Source organism: Panthera onca, chromosome C1 (assembly GCF_046562875.1).
Source record: "Panthera onca isolate mPanOnc1 chromosome C1, mPanOnc1 haplotype 2, whole genome shotgun sequence".
Classification (NCBI taxonomy): domain Eukaryota; kingdom Metazoa; phylum Chordata; class Mammalia; order Carnivora; family Felidae; genus Panthera; species Panthera onca.
In genome coordinates, this window is record NC_138346.1 from 35228048 (window position 1) to 35245067 (window position 17020).

Here is a 17020-nt window from a genome sequence, read left to right on the forward strand (position 1 = left end):
CCACTTAGGATTTCGCTCTGTCAGCATAGAGCCTGCTTGGGATTCTCGCTCTCCTCTCTCTCTCTGCCCCTCCCCTGCTCATGCTCTCTCTTTCAAAATAAATAAATAAAACTTAAAAAAAGAAAAAGAAACAACATAGATATCCCAGCCCTCCTGTCCCAGCCCTCTTTTTGACCTCTCCCATTTCTAACACTTGAGCATATGTGATTGTCTTCAGGTTCAAGACACTGAACAGAAATCAAGTCCCTCCCCACTACTATTCACTCAGCTCCATTTGCCCAGTGTTTTTGTAATCTGGCACAAGACTGTTCTGTCATAAGCTTTTGGTCCAGAAGAAGTAAGACATCCTTGGCCCCATGGGTCAAAAGGAGCAAGGTGGAGCACAGGGAGTGTAGACCGGCCACACGGTATTTCTCTTCTGACAAACTTTTATTGAACCCACAATTAAGCAATAGCCCCGGTAGGTTTCTAAGTAACAAGAAATTGCAGTTTTGCCCAAAGATAATAATTATTATGTGCTTTTATCACTGAAAGGGCACTTCACCATTTATGGACCACTGGTTAAAAAGATCATACTTTACAGTTCTGTGTAACTCTCACTGTGATAACACTTTAAAATTAGATAGTCAATAATTAAATTTTAAGATATTTATGTAAATTAATAACATGGATTAAGTTTTATGATAGATACTAAAAACTGTCAAATTTTAAGGACATTACAATATTAATCCTATGTTTGAAAACTGCTATCCTATAAAATGTGCTATTTTTGTAAATACTTTCACCCAACCCCAATTCTTCAAGTTAATTAAGTACTACTTAAATGATCAGACTATTTTATAAAAATTCAGTTTCTTTTTTTTTTAAGTTTATTTTATTTTGAGTGTGAGAGAGAATATGCACATGCACGCAAGAAGGGGAAGAGCAGAGAGAGAATCCCAAGCAGGCTCCACGCTGTCAGCACAGAGCTTGACATGGGACTCCATCTCACAGACCATGAGATCACGACCTGAGTCGAAATCAAGAGTCAGAGGCTTACCCAAGTGTTTTCAGAGGCTTTGCCCACACAATCTATGAAATGTAATACTTTTAAAATTAATTTGCATCTGTGACAAATGTGTCCTCCTACTTTACTGATGGAAAAATATACCAGTAACCCTATTTTTGCTGTTATGTCTGGCACAATGAGTCTGTGTGGGTTGGGTTCTAGGAAAACTAGATTATTGGGTAAATTCAGACATTTAAAAATATATGTACACACACAGACTTCTCTTAGAATAAGAGACACTGACTGAGAGACTTTTCTTTGGAAAGAGGCTTTTCCTTTCCACTGCCAGCCTTCTCTTCTTCCAATCTGGTCTCAACACACATAAACAGTCATGCACGCTAATTCTTCCAGCACAAAATTACTATTAATAAACACAGAGTTTACCATCTAGCACACAGATCACAAGTGATTTAGTTTGTTTATTTGTGTTTCAAACCTCATAGGGACTGAACACCTTCTCTGGCATAACCCTGAATTTCCTTAGGAAAATGCAATGTAAAGTAGCGAAGAAATAACTGAAAAAACCCCAGTATTTTTGTGTTCCTCTGAAATGGCAAAAGGAATGTGGTGCTGATTTCATCTATTAGACACCAAACCAAATCAAGGTGATTTGAGATCACCGTTTTACTCCGTATGGTTTTCCAGAAGAAGACACTATACCACTAGCATGGCTCATGGCAGATGAGGACCACCTGGAGGCTTTGGATGGTTTACATCTGTAAGCCTCATCTAAACAGGCCATATGGGAGTGGCAGGAACCCGAAGATGGTGGTAAGGCTTGCAGTGCTGGAGATCACAAGAGCCAATTACAGACATCTCTTCCAATCCCATGTTCAGAGACCTCATCGTTGGTGGCTTGGAGTTGGCCAAGGTGGGCGTACTTACACCATGGAGATTGGCAAACGTTATAAACCATGCATTTTTCAGGCAAGCTGGTTATTACAACCAAACCTTTGGCTTTGGGGATCCAATCCTGAGAGTTTTGGGGTGGATGATTTTAGGAGTCAGCAGATTTCTGAAGAACAAAGCATGAGCATTTTCTTCAGTTGTTCCATGGTAATGAAAACCCTACCATGTTTTAAAATCATGATGCTGTAGATCTTCAGTATAATCCAAATGAAAAGAAGAATTTTTGATTCTAAGCTTCCTTATATTTTTGGTGTAAATTTGCATCCTAAAACATAATAATGCAGTGACCTAAACCACAGAGAATAACTGAAAGATACTAAAATTATCTTTGACAATTGGGTGCCAACCTACATTTTGCTCTGGTTTGAAAATTTTAAGGTCAATCATGTATTCTTTCATTTTCTAAGAACAACATAGGATTAAGACACATGGATAGACTAAGGTATAAATGTTGAAGGATCATCTTTAGGAATCTAAAAAAGATCAAAAGAAGGAAGATAACAAAATTCTGTTATATAAAAAACTTGTAATTCAGAAGAAAAAAAATTTAAGATTTCTTTTTTTAATTTATTTTTGAGACAGAGAGAGAGAGAGAGCATATGCACAATTGGGAGAGGGGCAGAGGAAGAGGGGGGACAGAGGTCTGCACTGGCAGCAGAGAGCCCAATGCAGGGCTCAAACTCATGAACCATGAGATCACGACCTGAGCCAAAGTCAGATGCTCAACTGACTGAGCCATCCAGGCACCACAGAAGAAGAAGAATTGTTTTTTTTTTTTTTTTTTTTTTTTTTTAAGAACAAGTCAGGGGCACCTGGGTGGCTCAGTCAGTTGAGTATCTGACTCTTGATTCTGCTCAGGTCATGATCTTATGATTGTGAGATCAAGCCCCATGCCAGGCTCTGTACTGGAGCCTGATTGGCATTTTCTTTTTCTCTCTCTTTCCCTCTCCTGCTTTCTCTCTCTCTCTCTTTCAAGATAAATAAACTTTTAAAAAAAGAACAAGTTGATGTCCATTTTATTATCAAAATTATATAGTTTTTTTGTTTCTTTCAATCCTTGAGACATAAATCTTTTTATCCTTATAAACTTCTTATGTTTGGGATAAGATATGTCTTATTCAGAAGCCCTGTAATTGCAATCTAATTTTATACTAGAGCCTCATTTAGGGTTGCAGTAAGCATTTCCATATAGGAATACTCCCTGAGGATAGTTCTAGACATATTTCAACAGATGGAAAATGAAACTGTGTCATTAGTGTGTCATTACAAGGCATATCGAAGAGTGCCAAGTGACTTGATATTTTAAGTTAAATTATTTTTATTAGTTTGCTTAACAAATACTTTCTGAATAACTGACCAGATCAGATATCCATTTAACCTAATTTGGTTATTAAGGTAATTAAAATACCGTATCAACTTCTTTTTGATAAAATGTTTCAAGAAATAAGCTACCATGTCCATTTGCTACTAGCACTGGCTCATTTGAGTCTGATTTTCTTTGAGGTCTAAAACAAGCCATCATTTGAAGAGGTTCACTCACTCTGCAGTTGCTTTGGAGCATATAGGTAGTAGCAGGTGAAGGCAGAGTGAGAATTTTTATTGGAAAACATGAACCTGCCCTGTGCTTTTGTCATGTTTACCAAATCCATACTAAGAACCTGGAAGTCCATGAAAGTGGTGATTACAACAGGGACCTCTCCTCACCACCCTTACCATGTCAGTAAATTGATCCACACAAGTTACCCTAACCAACTCAGGAGTTGCTGGGCCACTCAGGGTGAAGGTCTTGGTCAGCCCCCTTTCTTTATGGGCAGCAGTGACTGCATTCATATATGGTCAACAACACGGAGGGTTCCAAAACATTCCAGCCTCACCCAAACCCTGAAAGGAGGGCAAAAGGCTATCAGAAATGTCTGGTTCTCCTAGGACTAATTTGTGTACACCCCCCCCCCCCCCACACACACACACACTCTCTCTCTCTTTCTCCATCTCTCAATTCACCTCTTCTGGCTTTATAATCCTCAGAGTAGAGTATGTCTGAGTTGCCAGAACTGAATTCCCCTCACGCTGATTTGTGTATGGGGTCCTCCTCAAAGTAGCTCATGAAAATATCCCAGGACATCAGGATAGTGGGACAGCTAAAACCTCTGTTCGTCTGCCCAGGTAATGTCCTAAAGACCAAAGCCCTTGGTACCCTCTAGAATATTCCAACTTGGGCTCCAGACCATTTATGTTTAACTCAAAACCCAAGTAAAGCAACCACAATCTTTATGGCTAAGCCTGAAAGACTGAAGTGTTTGCCTCAAGCGTGAACTGTTGAAGTCCACATGTGTGCTAACTTCCTTGGTGTGTGTTAGATGTTTCTGAATTAACCATGTGGTAACATTATATTTTGAATGATTCACCAACGCTTCTTTGTACTTATTTTTCTTTCTTTCTTTCTTCAAAGTAGTGTGGTCTGTGGTTTGTGTCCAGGCCCTTAGTGAGAGATGAGACAAAGGGTTCCAAGCAGATAAAGCCTATCTCAGGCTTTGGTTTTTACTCTGAAGCAAATGTGGAGGGAAAGGGATTGCTGGTAGAAGTAAGGAGGAGGGGGTGAGAGCAGAAAGGTCTTGTGTCCTATTTGGAGCAAACTGGCAGGGAGGTGGCTACACTCTAAAAGGCAGAATTGCACCCTATGTTAGGATGGTCTTTAGAGATTCTCCCAGTACAGAAGAATAGATAGAGGCCCTTCAGACAGGAACTCTTGCCTTCCTCCCAATCTTGACCTACATTCAAAAAAGAGAGGCAATTTCCTAGAAAACCTAAGGTTCATCTGCCATCTTTCTGGCCAGATGTGGGCTCAAAACAGAACTTAAGTTGGGGAAGTTGTGTTTTTTGTGCACTTGTGTTCAAGAGCTCTCACCATAAGTCTTTATGGGTCAGTTGAAGCCCATATGGCCCAGGGAATGTAGAGTTAATACCTCTTGTATTAGCAGCTATTAATAGCTCAGAGCAAATAGTGAGAAACTTGTTTGAAAGCCTATTCTGATTTGGGGAGAGTGTGGAAAGAGGCAGATAAACAAGAAAAAATTGAGTCCGGAGGACATGTGAGAAGGGTGAAGAAAAGAAAGTTCTGGGTGGGTGAAATTTGCCGACAATTTCAGTTTTATCTTGTGGTGGCCCTTAGCCTAATGACCCATGATGCTTGGTTCTTCCTTGACCTTTCTTGTTTGATTACATTTGTTTCATGATCTCAAGACTGAGCACCACTCTGCCATGAATTGGCTTTTCTTTTCCCTTCTCCTTTTCAATTCAAAGGAATAAGCAAATTCAGGGAGCTGTTTCATTATTTCTTGAAAGAGTAGGTTGTTATAGACTGAACTGTGCTCTCTCAAAATTCATATCCTCAAGTCCTAACCCCTAGTACCTATGAATGTGACCATATTTGGAGATAAGGTCTTTAAATAGGGGTCTTTAAGGTGTGCCCAAATCCAATATCACTAGTGTCTTTATAAGAAAAGGAAATTAGGACACACAGAGAGAGACATCAGACATATGCACACAGAGGGGATGACCATGGGAGGGCACAGTGAGCTGGCTGTCTGCAAGCCAAAGAGAGGCCCGAGAAGAAATCAAACCTTGATCTCAGACTTCTAGTCTCCAGAACTGAGAAAATATATCTCTGTTGCTAAAGTCACCCAGTGTGTGGTAGTTTGTTATGGTAGCTCTACAAACTCACATAGAGGTCTTGATTTCTTACCTTGGTTGGTTAAATGACGGTGGGATTTTGGAAGTGCACCAAAGTGACACAGAGCTCTTCTGGTATATCAGTGACAGTAGGGATTTTGTAGTCATCTGGACTCTGAGAATAAAGCACACCTTCGGGAAATATTTCAGTTCTTCTATGGTATATAATCTCATGGCTTGGCTAAATTCTCTTTCAATCTATAGGCAAAAATTTCATGGTTTATAAGTATATGATACTGATTGAATATATATTTCAATGTGACTGAAAATGGAGCTCCAAACCATAGTGTCATTCTTGACAGCCTAGCGTGGATTTTATGAAGGGTTCTTCAGGGTCTGGTGTTTGCCATCCTGCCTGGCCTCATCCCTAGTTCTTGCCCAGGTGCCCCACACTCCAGGTACCCGACACTTGTCAAGTTCCAGGTAATTATCAAGCCCACTAGATTTCACTCAGATCGCCAAGTCTTTGTTTTGTTTTTTGTTTTTGTTTTTAATGTTTATTTATTTTTGAGAGAGAGAGTGAGAGACAGAGCATGAGCAGGGGAGGGGCAGAGAGACACAGAATCCAAAGCAGGCTCCAGGCTCTGAGCTGTCAGCACAGAGTCCAACATGGACCTTGGGTTCACAAACCATGAGATTATGACTTGAGCTGAAGTCAGATGCTTAACTGACTGGGCCACCCAGGTGCCTCCAGAGCTCCAAGTCTTTGTAAATGCAGTTTTTCCTGATTCTCTTCACTGCTCCTTACCTCAGCTTGTCTTCCTGGAGAACTGCTTTTCATCCTCCAAGTTCCTGCCTATTTGGAGCGTGTGGATCCTCCTACCACTTCCTGGTTGGATTTAGGAAGCACTTCCTTGAGGCTCACTTGAGTCTTGAACACATTCCCCCATCATGGTGGCTCTCAGAGGGCATTTTCCTTGTTTGCCTCTCTCCTCTTGCTCTCTCTCACATTTATAGACATTCTGAGGCCTTGACCTTCTTGTATTCTGTTATTAACATGTGGCCTGGTACATATTTATCTTAATAAATATCTGTTGAATTAGATGAGAATTAGCTAACATTAAAGGAACATGAACCAGAAAAATGGAACACTATTAAGTTATAATATATGGATTCTTCTCTTTATAAAATACTATGAAGAGTAGATAAATGTTAAACAAGACGTGATGAAAAAAACTTTTATCAAATTAAATATTTTTTATTAAAAGCCATTTTGAGTTCTATTTACAAACTGTTATGCTCTAAGGGGTGTCTGCCTGGAGGCTAAAAAATTGAAGGAGAGTTACTGTTTGCATTTTATTGAAATGTAAAATTAAGGAATAAGGCACACAAATTTAAAAACTGTATTTGGATATTTCCAAATGTTTGTCCCTAAAGGAAAATATCAAAGTCCAGGAGATGCAGTCTAACACACTTCTAGTTTTCTTTCCTTTTCCAGTGGGACAAATGTAGGGTTTTTCTGTCATGACATCTCCCTTTCTGCCTTTGCTTAAACAATAAAGAGGCAAGAATGAGCTGGGAGGAGGTAGAAGAAAGGGAAGGGGAGGCGACGACTGGATGAGCCATGCGAGGGTCTCAAACTTTAAAGGCTTCAGATGAATTTCAGGTGTAGGTTAAATGTGCAGATTCTGTCTCAGCCAGTTAGGATGGAACAAGTATAAGCCTGGGCTTAATTCCTGCACAGGAATGTTTCCCATAAACACTTATAAGTACTTCTACTGCAGGGTCTGAGGACCACATTTTGAGAAGCACAGAGGGATCAATAAAACTATTAGACCTTATAAAGCCCAGTGGCCAATCCAGGTAAACAAGTCTCTCAGGACTTAGGATGCTGGGAAGCTGTTGGCAGATGAAATCACCATGTGTCTGTCAAGTGCGACACCAAGCTGCTCAACCTCTCCAGCATGCTGCTCGGGTGTACACTGTGGGCTGGCTGCCTTGCCTCACCTTGGGGCAGTTGGCAGGTCTAGGGTGGGCTGATGTGGCTGGTCCACTGGCCCCACTTTCAGTAGCAAGGCTAGAAAAAAACAAAGCTCCATTAGTAGCTGGAAAGGTTTTAACTCAAAGTTTAAAAAGACTTGGGTGCAGTGGGGAGCCTGGGTGGCTTAGTCTGTTAAGCACCTGGCTTTGGCTCGGGTCATGATCTCATGGTCCATGATCTTGAGCCCCACGTCAGGCTCTGTGTTGACAGCTTGGAGCCTGGAGCCTGCTTCGGATTCTGTGTCTCCATCTCTCTCTTTGCCCCTCCCCAGCTCATGCTCTGTCTCTCTGTCTCAAAAGTAAACAAATATTAAAGAAAAGACTTTGGGGGCGCCTGGGTGGCTCAGTCGGTTGGGCGGCCGACTTCGGCTCAGGTCATGATCTCGTGGTCCGTGAGTTCCAGCCCCGCGTCGGGCTCTGTGCTGACGGCTCTGTGCTGACGGCTCGGAGCCTGGATCCTGTTTCCGATTCTGTGTCTCCCTCTCTCTGACCCTCCCCGGTTCATGCTCTGTCTCTCTCTGTCTCAAAAATAAATAAACGTTAAAAAAAATTTAAAAAAAAAAAAAGACTTTGGGTGCATTAATTTTATTATTTATGACATCAAAATCAGAGTTAAATTCAACAGGGAGCAAAAAAATTGTGCTTAAGCATTTCTTTTTCTTTTATATTTCCCTAAATTGCACAGTCTGTATAAATTTAATATTAATATGAATACTAATGTAACTTTATTAATATGTACTTATATAGTGTTTCCTAAGTATGAACATATTAATATTCATGAAGAAAAATTAGAAGGCACAGAGACTTATAAAGGAGGAGAAGTCACACATACTCCTGCCATACAAAGACATACAAAGACAATGATTGTTAACTTTTTTTTTGAATTTTCTTCCAATATTTTATCTATTTGTGTGTGTATGTAATATAATCTACATTGTAGAATACTTGCACCTGGTATAAACAATATTTGGAGGATTCTTGGAAATAATATTCTGAATGGAACTGATCAGAAGTTCCTATGGTCATGGGGTGGTCTTGGTAACGCACACCTGTCCAATGCCAAGGGCTGGGTTTATGCTGAAAGCAGCATCCATGTCAATGTCAGTCCTGAGGAGCTATTCCAAGAGACAATATATAATGGAAAAATATTATTTATTTAAAATAGATCTTTACTAAAATTTTATATGTGTTCCTGGTTCTTTCACTGGGAGGATCAAGTTGATTATTATGTACACATAGAAAACATGTCAACGTTTGTGTTTACACTATCCAGATGGTGAACACAAAAGTTGCTCTTTACCTTATGAGTCCCAGTCAGACAGTCGGCTTCAACTTCAGAACAGGATGCTCCATAAACAGAATGTGGATAGACATCACCTTCCTCCTTCTCCCAGTCCATATCTGTGTGGTAGCCTCTGAGAAGAGAAATCAGCAGTGAAAAGAAAAGGCCCTTTCCCCATGAGTGGTCTCATTGCCCCCTGGACTGTGGGGCCTGGAGATGGACAGAGCACCTACCCCATGGTTGAAGGCCTCCCTCCCCTTCTTTGGCAAGGGGGACGTGTGACCAGAGTTCTAAGAGTAGCACCGCAGACACAGGGTGAAGGTCCATCGGTGTATGACCCCTCCCCTCCAGCACATGGTTACTGGAACTGGTCAGAGTGTGTGTAGATAGCTATGGTGTCCCTCCTGGTCAGCAAACAGCTGTGGCCCCAAGGAGTCCCCGGGCCTCCCTGCCATGACCCATGACTAAGGTTAACAGTGGGCATAGCAGAGCTCCTGTGCTCTCTGGGCATCTGTTCAGGTTTATGAGTGAGCACCATCTCTGCCCAGGTGTAATCTAAACCAAAGTAAAAATGTCTTTTACTTGAAATATCCAGTAGTCAAGAGATTGATGGATTCTTCTAAGGCTTTTGCAATCTGGAAGACATGATTAGTTATGAAGAAATACAATTAGGGAAAATAATGAAAAATACCTTGAATGCTGGGCTTGCCTCCTCTTGTTTAGAACAAGCTTCCTACCCACATTCACTTATGCCTTTTATAAGCCATAGGTCATGCTTTTCAAGAGAGATGCTTAAGGGCAGCTGCTAGCTGTGCTCTGAGGCCCTCTATTTTTTTAGGTTGCACAGTATAAAGTTTGTTATTTTAAAACTCTTTTTAGCTTTTTAAATTAAGCAGGGGGCTAGACCACATTCATGTACTTTTTACATAAGTATCTACACAGATAAGTATATATACACACACATGTTTATATGTATATGTGTGTGTGCATATAGATGTATGTACTTTTACTCTGCTTTTTCTCCCCCAAATTATTTGGCTGGGTGTCTCAGTATATTGTGTCAGCTTTCCTACTGGAGTAACCTGAGTAGGGCTGGAAATAATAATACTAACTGTAAAAATAATAATAATTATTATTAAAAGTAGAGTAATCCTTTAAAAAAATATTTTTATTTATTTTTGGAGAGAGAGAGAGAATGAGCAGGGGAGGGGCAGAGAGAGACGGAGACACAGAATCTGAAGCAGGCTCCAGGCTCTGAGCTGTCAGCACACAGCCCAACACGGACTCAAACCCATGAACCATAAGATCATGACCTGAGCTGAAGCTGGATGCTTAACTAACTGAGCCACCTAGGTGCTCCCAAAATAGAGTAATCCTTTCATAGTAGGACTGCTATTATCTCTGCTGCTCTGGGGAGAAAACCAAGGTCCTGAGGGACTGTGGGGGAAACTTGTCTACTAAAGCTAGTAGTGACAGATCAGGGACAGCAACCCTAAGTTGTGTTTTACTTTACAGCCCCTGCTGTTATCATGTTCTGAAATAAACTCAAGTTTCCGTGAATACAGACATTGGTTTTGCTCTTTGGAAAGGCAGAAGTAAATGTTAATAAATGCTTTGTTTCTTGAATGGGCACCACTGATCAGCCCATGCACTGAGGGCCATCACCCATCTGCATGTATCTGTCTTTTCCTGGCAAGGATAATAAAGAGAACATTCACTCACTCTTCCCATCTTCCTGCAGGGTTTTTCCTGACGATTGGCTAAAGACGGGCCATAAGAATTTGGCAGTCATTCTAAAAGTAAATATTTGAAATGACATCAGAAGAAGAAGGCACAGGAAACAGGAAAATGTTAAATATTTAAATCAATTCTAATGTAGTCTCTCAGTTTTGTGAACCTGCTTCCCAATCCTCTAGGCAGGGTTTCTTAAAATTGAGTAATGTATGGAACCCCTTTGAGGAAACAAATATGCCTGTGGATCTCACAGTGTTGATGTCAATTATTTTTATTATAATGTTGTTTTAATATATGCTAACATAAAGCTAGGTAGCGTCTCCTTAGAGTTATAGCTCTTTTATACCTCCAAAGCAAAAATAAAATGATGAAGCAGACAAACCAATCTTTATACCAATAAAATTCAAATAACAACATTAATTTAGTTGGTTGATGATGTTGTTTCTCTGAAGCTAAATGCTGCTTGGAATGTGGAAAAAGCCTTTATTGTTCTAGCACACATATGTTGAAGCTAAGTGTGCCTACTGTGTGCCAGTCAACAGATCAATTTCCTGTCCATCCTTCTTCTTTAAAATGCCACTAAATTTTCATCTACACTTTATACCTTGCCATCATCTGCTCTTCACTGGGCAAGAAAAAAACACCAATTACCTATGAAGCCCATCTCTGCTCTTTTTTTTTTTTTAATTTTTTAATGTTTTTTTTTAATTTTTGGGAGAGAGAGAGACAGACAGAACGTGAGCAGGGAAGAGGCAGAGAGAGAGGGAAACACAGAATCTGAACTAGGCTCCAGTCTCTGAGCCATCAGCACAGACCCCGGCGCGGGGCTGGAACCCATGAACCGCGAGATCATGACCCAAGCCAAAGTCAGATGCCTAACTGAGCCATCCAGGTGCCCCTCTGCCCTTTTCTTGTTGCCTTGACACAAAAGATAGTTCTTGGTCCCAAATGTGGGCAAAGAGATCTCATGGCAATACCCCACTTATAAAGTGGTCATTCTGATGATGTAAAATGTTCTTTTTAAAATTTTTAAACATTACTAGTGAAATGAAAATAAAGAGGATTGAGGTGAAATCTTGGGCCCTTGAGATTATACCTGCTGACCCTTGATATCAGTGGGCCCCAAGTTGGCTTCTACCCTTACTTCAAATACAAATCTGTTCATGTCTGCCCTTACTTATTCATCTTAGCCTCAGAACATCTCTCATGTTCCCTCTTAGTTTCTGTTCCTTCTTTTCTATTATCCACTCTTTGGGAAATGGTTTCTGACTTCTCATGTGTTAGGGAGATCCTTGTTTTCATAAATCTATCTTTCTGGTTCATTCATCTTTCAATCACTGACTTTGTTACAAATGGGTGCCTTCCAAAAGAGGGCCACATCCAAGGCAAACCGAAGTTACAGGGTTTCTGCTTGCTCAAATATCAGGTATTTGTCTCCTTATTGTGTCCTGACCTCACACTCCTACGCATAACTTTACAGTCAGCAGTCTGATAGTCTCCTAAGATAAGTGTCCCCTATTTAAGAGAGTGAGGTATTGCAGAGAACAGTTTCATTTTTTTGTGACCTCCTGAACTCCTTTCTTTGTATGGAGAATTCTCTCACCTTATATTCCTTGGTAGGGTCACCTTCCTCTATTAAAGCTCTAAATGCCAGATACAAATTTTTCCAGCTTTTTTTTTTTTTTTTTTTGCATTATAGACATTTCAAAATACATAAAAGTACAGAGAATAGTGTACTAGCTCCCCTTATCCAGCTTCAACAATAAACATTTATACCCCAACCTCACCCCTCTGCTATATTTCTTACCTCTTCTACTTTGCTCCCTTCTGCTCTCTCTGCTCCAGTTCCCCTGACCTGTTGTGGCTTCTCAGCACAGTAAGATCTTTCTGCCTACAAATACCTGCATGGCTTCTTTCCTTGCTGCATTCAGGGCCAGGCTCAAGCACTTATTCATTGTCTGCTATGAGGTCAAGCTCTCTGTGTTTCACTCACTGCTATTCTCTAAGTGTTTGTAGCAGGACCTAGCATATGACAGGTCCTCAGTACATGTAAGTCACTGTGGGATCAATAAAAGAGGTCACACAAATTTACGACTTTTCTTATGATGATTCTTCATTATAAAATATCAGAATATTTCTAAAAATATGTTGTTTCCTCTTTGTGTGTGTGTGTGTGTGTGTGTGTGTGTGTGTGTGTGTCCCTGCTTTATCAGTGCTTGAGATTATGCCTCATCATGTGTTGGGTGTCTCTCTGGCACCTGGGCCTGCAAGGTAACTAGAATCTGGATAAAAGATGAAAGATAGACTCAGTCACCTACGTGTTTTAACCAAATTAGAACTTCCCAGAGTGTTTCTCTTGGGTGCTAATTCTATAGTATATTAAGAGGGGTTTTATTAATTAAAATGTTTTCATGGTTAAGTAAGCTTGGCTTGTCAGAGCCTTTATTATGCCAATATGCATCATAAGCCTCTACGAGTGGGATGTAGTATGTAATATTTTCCAAACTTCTTGGCTATAGAATCCTTTTTTTTCCCCCACTGAGAACGTCATGGGATCACTGTTCCAAGGAACATACTTTGGGAATCCATGGTTCACATGATATATGGGCATATTCAACAGGCTGACATTTTCTCTTTTCATCTAGGTGTTTGTCTTTGTGGGTGACTAATGGTTAAGCAGTGGTTTTCTGGACATTGGAGGGTGGGGAGGAGAGAGGTGGTGGTGGCGGCTTTGTTGCATGATCTTTGTAAGCCACCCAATGATTCTATGAGATGGGTGGTATTTGGGTGAAGTTTTGCAGAGAGGAAACTGATCCTTAGAGAGGTTAAAAGACAGGCCAAGCCCTACCTGGAATTAGGATGTCTTATTAGTGATGGAATTACTCTGTACTTCTCTGGTGTGCTGGGGTGAGAGCAGGGAGGGACACTCTCACCTAAGACAAAAGGAGGTTGCTGAAGGTACAGCAGAACGTTAATTATGAAAAACAGCCCAGGACAAAGCACCAAATGGGAGCCTAAGAAAACTGGACTTGGAGTCTTGGCTCTGTGGGTAATTAGCTAAGTGATCTGGAACCAGCCACATGACTTCTCTTGGACTCAGTTTCATCTCCCATAAAAGAAGGGTGGGGACAAGGTCTCTTCCAGCACTGTCACCAAGGGACTGATAAATGAAAGAGAAGTCACCTGTACAGCCTTCCCATTGATGTCTATTCCCATGGACGTCACTGTGAAGATAGGATTGGGCACCATGCTGGTGCTTGCTTCAGACAGATGTATCTATGACTGGGGGATGTCTAGTTCTTGACCAGCCACCTGCCAGAGGTAGAAGAAAAATATTGTTTATTTCATTGGTTTTAAGTCCCCCCCCCCCCCATTAAAAACCTTTAATTCCTTTTTGAACTGAACATAAAACCTGAGTATCCTATTGGGACAAGCATTTAAGACAGCATCTTGGGTTTTATATGCAGGTTATGAGTTTGAAGATTTTAAATGGCACTGTAAAAGATATGCTGCTTTTCAGGGACATGTGGCCAACCAAAGAATCTTTTTGTACTTTTATACCACTTTCATAGGAACCATGTAGCACTACGGTCACTCTGGGACATCTTGCTTAGTATGACACATGCAGGCAAGGTTGAGGTCCTGATCTTACTGTTTCACTTTCATCTTCTTGTGACTTACAGACAATTTAGCAGACTATGTTTCTTTTGTGGGACATTTTGCAGGCATAAGGATTTTGTTGTAAAGAAGCAGTATATGTTCAAAGAAGGCCCTGTGGATTTTTGTAATTTCCCAATTCTGAGCACACTATTAAATAATATTTTTTTTAAAGAAAGTATTTTCTTCCTATTTCTCATTTGGGAGACAAGCTTTGTCTCTCCACTCCCTGCCACCCCACCAATGGCTCCCACATTTTTGATATAAGTGTCATATTCAACACATTCTTATTTAAAAGAAAAAAAGAAGGGGAAATTTCCTACTGCAAATAATCTCTTACTCTTTAAACAGTATTTGAAATATTTCTTTGAATTAGTACATGGAGGCCAGTCATGTGGAATTCTTAAGTAGAATGTGAATTCTACAAACATAATCTCTCATCCTATTAAACACATACATTTTGAACTGAAGATCTGAATTAACATAGCATTCCTTTGAGCAGGTGCCATAAAGCTGGAAAGTATTCTTTCTTTGAAAACTGGCATCACATTTTTCAGAAGACCTTTTGTATGCAGGAAGAATATATCACATATTTCCTCAATTCTAACACCCAGTCCTTCGCTTTGCAGTTCCGCATTGCTGAAATCAAGATGAGTCTTATAATTGATCTGTGCACTTAAAATGATGGTATTTCTCCTGCTCAACAAAGAACACAGTTGCTAGGCTGATGGTAAGGTGCTACACTTTTCTATAGTGGAGAGGATAGGCACTAATCTTACCTGAATCATTTTGGTGTGATGGCCTTGTCCCATTTCACAGCCACCATGAGTCACCAGGACAGAGTCATCAAAACAGATGTGGATTAGAGCGGCAGCCTGGGGGAAATAACTGCACCAGTTTGGAAACTGATATGGCCAAATGTTGCTGAGAGTTTAGCTGAGGTTGCCAGATGAACAGTTTTGCTTTATTGACCCAATGTATCACTGTTCACACTGGAAAAGAAAGCCATTGTAGGTGGCAACAGACAACCCCTTTCAATAACTCCCACACTTAAAAACCATAGATGTTGATGTATGAATAGTGGCTCATCTCCCCTCCAACCAGTCTCCTGCATACTGGAGGCCTTGTGTAATTGATTTAGGCCTCTGCAAAACCCCAACTTGCACAATAGTCTATTATTCTTCCCTTGTAGGACATGAAAATTAATTTTAGAGCAAATAGAACTTGTATAAATAATTTCCAGGCACAAATTGTCTTGGATACTAGAGGAGTTGGAAGATATTGAGATGTTTTAATGGTTTCCAAATGCTGCTGACCCTCAGGATCAGGGTAGGGAAAAAGTATGGGTCCCATTCTGGAAATTCCAACCCAGTAGAAGATTGGAGGAAGGGCCTAAGTATCCATTTTTTAAGCTCCCAGGTGACTTTGGTGCTTGGTCAGATTTGGGATCCATTGATTTAGTCCAAATTCTTCACTTTGCACATGGGGCAATAGAAGCCTAGGGAGGAGGAGAATGGCCAGACTCACATGCCTAATTTGTAATAGAGTCAAGACTGGAACCCATAACTCTTAGCTTGAGTCCAGTGTCCTCCACACCTATGCCAGGCTGGCTCCTTCAAACTAGCAGCTGTTGTCTTTCTCTGGGGCTGGCTGCTCTAGTGGAAGAATCCATAGTCTAGGGACCAGGCCATAGGAGGGAGGAGGCTGGGCTATGTTGCTGTATTGGGTGGTTCTGCAAGTCACTGTAATTTTCCTTTACAGAAATCCCTTTCATATGCTGGTGCACATGGCCCAACATCCTGCATGGGCTTCCTTGGGGCCTCTACCCCCTGTGTTGATGCCTGTGTCCCTGCTATGAAGCATAGAAAATATCAACTAATTTACCTATGCTAGTTTCCTGAGTCTGCAACTGTATTCTCAGAACTGTCAAGTTCTCTCCAAGAACTTTTAAACTTTGTATTTTCACCTTATGGTAATTTAACAAGAGTAATGGATAACCAGATACCAGTGAGTATTGCCACATGCTTTCAGAGCCCATGTTAGATTTTATGGTGATGACTGTATAAGCACCAAGTAGGACTACTTTAATAATGGGGTACATTAGAGATGATAAGAGGTGGGACAGTGAGTCATCACACCATACAGAGGCATTTGGGATAAAGACTTCAAAATGCCTTGTGCAGCAGCAGCCAGAACTACCATCATTTTATGAGTGAGGATGTAGTTTTAAAGAAGCAACATCATCTACTACATTAAGTTAACATTACTATTTTCTTACTGGCACTTATGATACTATTTTTAGGTAATTTCCAACGTTGTTTGTATTTCATAAGGGCCTAAGAGCTATAAGAAGTTTATTCCTTGCTTTGAGTTTATACACAGATAAATAATATTAAAGTAAATAATTTAAGTGGTCATTGAGAATCTACAAAAATTTTTTCCTTTAAAGGGGGTCTGCATATTATTCTGACTTGAGAAACGCTACCTGGGGGAAACAGCACCTACTCCCAGAAGGGCAGCCTTCGCCTCCTGGCCTTCTCCTCTCTCCCTCTCATTTTGCTTTTTGCCTTGTTAGTGGACCCCAGGGGAGACTGTGTACAGAAGATAACTGGGTAAGAGACAGCTCGGCCACACCTCATTCACACCATGAAGGAGGCCTCCCATCTTCCTTCCTTGGCATG

At 40.7% G+C, this 17020-nt stretch overlaps 1 pseudogene; it reads right to left on the reverse strand.

Moving 5' to 3' along the window:
* Positions 1-2376: 2376 nt before the first annotated feature.
* LOC132671047 (aldehyde oxidase 4-like) overlaps positions 2377-17020 on the reverse strand; it is a 64804-nt pseudogene continuing 50160 nt past the window's right edge.